This window comes from Oncorhynchus keta, chromosome 19 (assembly GCF_023373465.1).
Source record: "Oncorhynchus keta strain PuntledgeMale-10-30-2019 chromosome 19, Oket_V2, whole genome shotgun sequence".
NCBI lineage: Eukaryota > Metazoa > Chordata > Actinopteri > Salmoniformes > Salmonidae > Oncorhynchus > Oncorhynchus keta.
This window is the reverse complement of record NC_068439.1, coordinates 60,264,567-60,272,205: the sequence shown is the minus strand read 5'-3', so window position 1 is coordinate 60,272,205 and position 7,639 is coordinate 60,264,567. Positions and strand designations below refer to the sequence as shown.

General features: G+C 45.2%; 1 protein-coding gene across 1 annotated transcript in view; it reads left to right on the top strand.

The window, feature by feature from the left end:
* Positions 1–6,907: 6,907 nt before the first annotated feature.
* LOC127909059 (doublecortin domain-containing protein 2-like) overlaps positions 6,908–7,639 on the top strand; it is a 6,430-nt gene continuing 5,698 nt past the window's right edge. Inside the window, exon 1 of the mRNA XM_052468950.1 lies at positions 6,908–7,566. The gene's annotated coding sequence lies outside the window, so the exon portion shown is untranslated. The remainder of the gene's footprint in view (positions 7,567–7,639) is intronic.

Here is a 7,639-nt window from a genome sequence, read left to right as displayed (position 1 = left end):
GAGAAGCATCAGCTATGAAAGGTGTAATGTCAGTCACCATGTTTACATGCGCACAGTATTCTGGGTAGTAGCTCATATCTGCTTACGGTCTTATTTGGGATAAGCTGTTTACATGCACACAGTATTCTGGGTAGTAGCTCATATCTGCTTAAGGTCTTATTTGGGATTAGCTGTTTACATGCGCACAGTATTCTGGGTAGTAGCTCATATCTGCTTATGGTCTTATTTGGGATTAGCTGTTTACATGCGCACAGTATTCTGGGTAGTAGCTCATATCTGCTTAAGGTCTTATTTGGGATTATCTGTTTACATGCGCACAGTATTCTGGGTAGTAGCTCATATCTGCTTAAGGTCTAATTTGGGATAAGCTGTTTACATGCACCTTTTGATATCCCACTAACGAGTATCACTGTACCCATGAATTATCAGAATGTTCCTCATTTAAGTTCATCTGGGTTAAATGGATTAGTAACTTCAACATGGACACTGACTGTATGTCGGCCTTTAACCTCTCACCTGTAGCGTAATATAGTATCACTGACTGTATGTAGGCCTTTAACCTCTCACCTGAAGAGTAATATAGTATCACTGACTGTATGTAGGCCTTTAACCTCTCACCTGTAGAGTAATATAGTATCACTGACTGTATGTAGGCCTTTAACCTCTCACCTGTAGAGTAATATAGTATCACTGACTGTATGTAGGCCTTTAACCTCTCACCTGTAGAGTAATATAGTATCACTGACTGTATGTAGGCCTTTAACCTCTCACCTGTAGAGTAATATAGTGTCACTGACTGTATGTAGGCCTTTAACCTCTCACCTGTAGAGTAATATAGTATCACTGACTGTATGTAGGCCTTTAACCTCTCACCTGTAGAGTAATATAGTATCACTGACTGTATGTAGGCCTTTAACCTCTCACCTGTAGAGTAATATAGTATCACTGACTGTATGTAGGCCTTTAACCTCTCACCTGTAGAGTAATATAGTATCACTGACTGTATGTAGGCCTTTAACCTCTCACCTGTAGAGTAATATAGTATCACTGACTGTATGTAGGCCTTTAACCTCTCACCTGAAGAGTAATATAGTATCACTGACTGTATGTCGGCCTTTAACCTCTCACCTGTAGAGTAATATAGTATCACTGACTGTATGTAGGCCTTTAACCTCTCACCTGAAGAGTAATATAGTATCACTGACTGTATGTAGGCCTTTAACCTCTCACCTGTAGAGTAATATAGTATCACTGACTGTATGTAGGCCTTTAACCTCTCACCTGTAGAGTAATATAGTATCACTGACTGTATGTAGGCCTTTAACCTCTCACCTGTAGAGTAATATAGTATCACTGACTGTATGTAGGCCTTTAACCTCTCACCTGTAGAGTAATATAGTATCACTGACTGTATGTAGGCCTTTAACCTCTCACCTGTAGAGTAATATAGTATCACTGACTGTATGTAGGCCTTTAACCTCTCACCTGTAGAGTAATATAGTATCACTGACTGTATGTAGGCCTTTAACCTCTCACCTGTAGAGTAATATAGTATCACTGACTGTATGTAGGCCTTTAACCTCTCACCTGTAGAGTAATATAGTATCAACTGCTGCAGAATTATACATTTCTTGCAGTATAATTATACAACAAATTTAATTTAGTCTCGGGAACAGGAGTGGAGAAATATGATTTCTTTCAGCATCTCTTGAGAAAATGCGAATGGGTTAGGGTTAGGGTTAGTGTGTTATCTTTGACTCTGTTATGCAAGCAGACACTATTTCAACCACATAAAATATGCATCCAAGACGAACTGAAGTCTTATCAGAAACGTGTTTTATCATTTTGACAGCTTTTCATTTCCTTACAACAGGACAAACTGATCATAGTTGGACATGTTGCATGGGACTGGTCTTTCCACTGTTCTGGGAGTTATTGAGTTTTCTCCCCGGTCCCTAAAACAAAACAGACAACTCTACCGGTGTTAACTAGATTACTAATGCATTTTCTCCCCGGTCCCTAAAACAAAACAGACAATTCTACCGGTGTTAACTACATTACTAATGCATTCATTCTATCGATGTAAGATATTATTCTGGTCATCACTACTTTATTTAGTTTTCTAACAGAACAGAAGCTGCATGTATCTTAACTATAGTTGACAAACAAATGGCCGACCAAATGTCGGAAATTACAATATGGCCGACCAAATGTCAGAAATTACAATATGGCCGACCAAATGTCAGAAATTACAATATGGCCGACCAAATGTCGGAAATTACAATATGGCCGACCAAATGTCGGAAATTACAATATGGCCGACCAAATGTCGGAAATTACAATATGGCCGACCAAATGTCGGAAATTACAATATGGCCGACCAAATGTCGGAAATTACAATATGGCCGACCAAATGTCAGAAATTACAATATGGCCGACCAAATGTCAGAAATTACAATATGGCCGACCAAATGTCGGAAATTACAATATGGCCGACCAAATGTCGGAAATTACAATATGGCCGACCAAATGTCAGAAATTACAATATGGCCGACCAAATGTCAGAAATTACAATATGGCCGACCAAATGTCAGAAATTACAATATGGCCGACCAAATGTCGGAAATTACAATATGGCCGACCAAATGTCAGAAATTACAATATGGCCGACCAAATGTCGGAAATTACAATATGGCCGACCAAATGTCGGAAATTACAATATGGCCGACCAAATGTCGGAAATTACAATATGGCCGACCAAATGTCAGAAATTACAATATGGCTGTACACATTGTAACCTGAATAATAACAGGATATTGGTGTGCATGTAACCGTGGTAACCTGAATAATAACAGGATATTGGTGTGCATGTAACCGTGGTAACCTGAATAATAACAGGATATTGGCGTGCATGTAACCGTGGTAACCTGAATAATAACAGGATATTGGCGTGCATGTAACCGTGGTAACCTGAATAATAACAGGATATTGGCGTGCATGTAACCGTGGTAACCTGAATAATAACAGGATATTGGCGTGCATGTAACCGTGGTAACCTGAATAATAACAGGATATTGGCGTGCATGTAACCGTGGTAACCTGAATAATAACAGGATATTGGCGTGCATGTAACCGTGGTAACCTGAATAATAACAGGATATTGGCGTGCATGTAACCGTGGTAACCTGAATAATAACAGGATATTGGCGTGCATGTAACCGTGGTAACCTGAATAATCACAGGATATCGGCGTGCATGTAACCGTGGTAACCTGAATAATAACAGGATATCGGCGTGCATGTAACCGTGGTAACCTGAATAATAACAGGATATCGGCGTGCATGTAACCGTGGTAACCTGAATAATAACAGGATATCGGCGTGCATGTAACCGTGGTAACCTGAATAATAACAGGATATCGGCGTGCATGTAACCGTGGTAACCTGAATAATAACAGGATATTGGCGTGCATGTAACCGTGGTGGCGTGCATGTAACCGTGGTAACCTGAGTAATAACAGGATATTGGCGTGCATGTAACCGTGGTAACCTGAATAATAACAGGATATTGGCGTGCATGTAACCGTGGTAACCTGAATAATAACAGGATATTGGCGTGCATGTAACCGTGGTAACCTGAATAATAACAGGATACTGGCGTGCATGTAACCGTGGTAACCTGAATAATAACAGGATATCGGCGTGCATGTAACCGTGGTAACCTGAATAATAACAGGATATTGGCGTGCATGTAACCGTGGTAACCTGAATAATAACAGGATATCGGCGTGCATGTAACCGTGGTAACCTGAATAATAACAGGATATCGGCGTGCATGTAACCGTGGTAACCTGAATAATAACAGGATATTGGCGTGCATGTAACCGTGGTAACCTGAATAATAACAGGATATCGGCGTGCATGTAACCGTGGTAACCTGAATAATAACAGGATATCGGCGTGCATGTAACCGTGGTAACCTGAATAATAACAGGATATCGGCGTGCATGTAACCGTGGTAACCTGAATAATAACAGGATATCGGCGTGCATGTAACCGTGGTAACCTGAATAATAACAGGATATCGGCGTGCATGTCAACGTGTTCAGCGCTGTTTGAGAAAGATCAGCTAAGTGAGAGGTGAATATACCCGTGTTTGGTCACCTCCTTTTTTGTGGCTTGTGAATAATCACTTTGTTGGCAGATCGGTGACTATGAATGACTAATGTAGTGATGATAATCAACCTCCTCCAATACAGATTTAAACCTGGAATAGCATCTTTAATCAAGCATTGTTGTCCGCCGCAGAGCGCCTCGTGGTCAGATCTCTCCCCACACACCGAGAGGTCCGTAACCTCCTTGTCCAGCGCTAAGGGCTTTTATTTACAATCAGTTTATTGGCAGAGGAGCAGCAACAAGCACACAGGCTGTGTTCCAAAAATGGCACTTGCAATCCTATGGAAGTGCACCACTTTTGACCAGGGACCATAGTGCTCTGGCCAAAAGGTAGGGCACTCTATAGGGAATAGGGTGTCATTTGGGACACAGGCACTGCATGATTTCTGTTCTAATCATGACTAGTGGAGGCTTAATAGGCCAGTCTATTTATGAGAGCCACACTCATCGCTGTCATGTTCCTCTGATTGGTTCAATTAAAGAGGCTCTCAAACAACACTCAGAACCCTGGCTGTGACCAAACAGTCTGCTGTGGGTCTCTCTGCCACACTGAAGAGGAAGTAGGGCTAGGATGGACTGTTAACTGGGTTTAGGACTCTTCCCAAACAGCCTGCTGTGGGTCTCTCTGCCACACTGAAGAGGAAGTAGGGCTAGGATGGACTGTTAACTGGGTTTAGGACTCTTCCCAAACAGCCTGCTGTGGGTCTGTCTGCCACACTGAAGAGGAAGTAGGGCTAGGATGGACTGTTAACTGGGTTTAGGACTCTTCCCAAACAGCCTGCTGTGGGTCTGTCTGCCACACTGAAGAGGAAGTAGGGCTAGGATGGACTGTTAACTGGGTTTAGGACTCTTCCCAAACAGCCTGCTGTGGGTCTGTCTGCCACACTGAAGAGGAAGTAGGGCTAGGATGGACTGTTAACTGGGTTTAGGACTCTTCCCAAACAGCCTGCTGTGGGTCTGTCTGCCACACTGAAGAGGAAGTAGGGCTAGGATGGACTGTTAACTGGGTTTAGGACTCTTCCCAAACAGCCTGCTGTGGGTCTGTCTGCCGCACTGAAGAGGAAGTAGGGCTAGGATGGACTGTTAACTGGGTTTAGGACTCTTCCCAAACAGCCTGCTGTGGGTCTGTCTGCCACACTGAAGAGGAAGTAGGGCTAGGATGGACTGTTAACTGGGTTTAGGACTCTTCCCAAACAGTCTGCTGTGGGTCTGTCTGCCACACTGAAGAGGAAGTAGGGCTAGGATGGACTGTTAACTGGGTTTAGGACTCTTCCCAAACAGCCTGCTGTGGGTCTGTCTGCCACACTGAAGAGGAAGTAGGGCTAGGATGGACTGTTAACTGGGTTTAGGACTCTTCCCAAACAGTCTGCTGTGGGTCTGTCTGCCACACTGAAGAGGAAGTAGGGCTAGGATGGACTGTTAACTGGGTTTAGGACTCTTCCCAAACAGCCTGCTGTGGGTCTGTCTGCCGCACTGAAGAGGAAGTAGGGCTAGGATGGACTGTTAACTGGGTTTAGGACTCTTCCCAAACAGCCTGCTGTGGGTCTGTCTGCCGCACTGAAGAGGAAGTAGGGCTAGGATGGACTGTTAACTGGGTTTAGGACTCTTCCCAAACAGCCTGCTGTGGGTCTGTCTGCCGCACTGAAGAGGAAGTAGGGCTAGGATGGACTGTTAACTGGGTTTAGGACTCTTCCCAAACAGCCTGCTGTGGGTCTCTCTGCCGCACTGAAGAGGAAGTAGGGCTAGGATGGACTGTTAACTGGGTTTAGGACTCTTCCCAAACAGCCTGCTGTGGGTCTGTCTGCCGCACTGAAGAGGAAGTAGGGCTAGGATGGACTGTTAACTGGGTTTAGGACTCTTCCCAAACAGCCTGCTGTGGGTCTGTCTGCCGCACTGAAGAGGAAGTAGGGCTAGGATGGACTGTTAACTGGGTTTAGGACTCGTCCCAAACAGCCTGCTGTGGGTCTGTCTGCCACACTGAAGAGGAAGTAGGGCTAGGATGGACTGTTAACTGGGTTTAGGACTCTTCCCAAACAGCCTGCTGTGGGTCTGTCTGCCACACTGAAGAAGAAGTAGGGCTAGGATGGACTGTTAACTGGGTTTAGGACTCTTCCCAGACAGCCTGCTGTGGGTCTGTCTGCCACACTGAAGAGGAAGTAGGGCTAGGATGGACTGTTAACTGGGTTTAGGACTCTTCCCAAACAGCCTGCTGTGGGTCTCTCTGCCACACTGAAGAGGAAGTAGGGCTAGGATGGACTGTTAACTGGGTTTAGGACTCTTCCCAAACAGCCTGCTGTGGGTCTGTCTGCCACACTGAAGAGGAAGTAGGGCTAGGATGGACTGTTAACTGGGTTTAGGACTCTTCCCAAACAGCCTGCTGTGGGTCTCTGCCACACTGAAGAGGAAGTAGGGCTAGGATGGACTGTTAACTGGGTTTAGGACTCTTCCCAAACAGCCTGCTGTGGGTCTCTGCCACACTGAAGAGGAAGTAGGGCTAGGATGGACTGTTAACTGGGTTTAGGACTCTTCCCAAACAGCCTGCTGTGGGTCTGTCTGCCACACTGAAGAGGAAGTAGGGCTAGGATGGACTGTTAACTGGGTTTAGGACTCTTCCCAAACAGCCTGCTGTGGGTCTCTGCCACACTGAAGAGGAAGTAGGGCTAGGATGGACTGTTAACTGGGTTTAGGACTCTTCCCAAACAGCCTGCTGTGGGTCTCTGCCACACTGAAGAGGAAGTAGGGCTAGGATGGACTGTTAACTGGGTTTAGGACTCTTCCCAAACAGCCTGCTGTGGGTCTGTCTGCCACACTGAAGAGGAAGTAGGGCTAGGATGGACTGTTAACTGGGTTTAGGACTCTTCCCAAACAGCCTGCTGTGGGTCTGTCTGCCACACTGAAGAGGAAGTAGGGCTAGGATGGACTGTTAACTGGGTTTAGGACTCTTCCCAAACAGCCTGCTGTGGGTCTCTCTGCCACACTGAAGAGGAAGTAGGGCTAGGATGGACTGTTAACTGGGTTTAGGACTCTTCCCAAACAGCCTGCTGTGGGTCTGTCTGCCACACTGAAGAGGAAGTAGGGCTAGGATGGACTGTTAACTGGGTTTAGGACTCTTCCCAAACAGCCTGCTGTGGGTCTCTCTGCCACACTGAAGAGGAAGTAGGGCTAGGATGGACTGTTAACTGGGTTTAGGACTCTTCCCAAACAGGCAGTTAACCCACTGTTCCCCGGTAGGCCGTCATTGTGAATAAGAATTAGTTCTTAACTGACTTGCCAAGTTAAATAAATCTCTCCTCTACTTTTAGCCTTATCCACAGGCTAAACCGGTGCCCCAGAGTCGAATCATTGTATCAGCAAGGTTCCTGAAACCCATCAAAGAGCCCTGTTCGATTTTGTAAGTTCAACTTCCATTTGTCCCTGTGTGAATGTGTCCGTGTGTTGTGTTACTATACAGGTAGACCCTACTA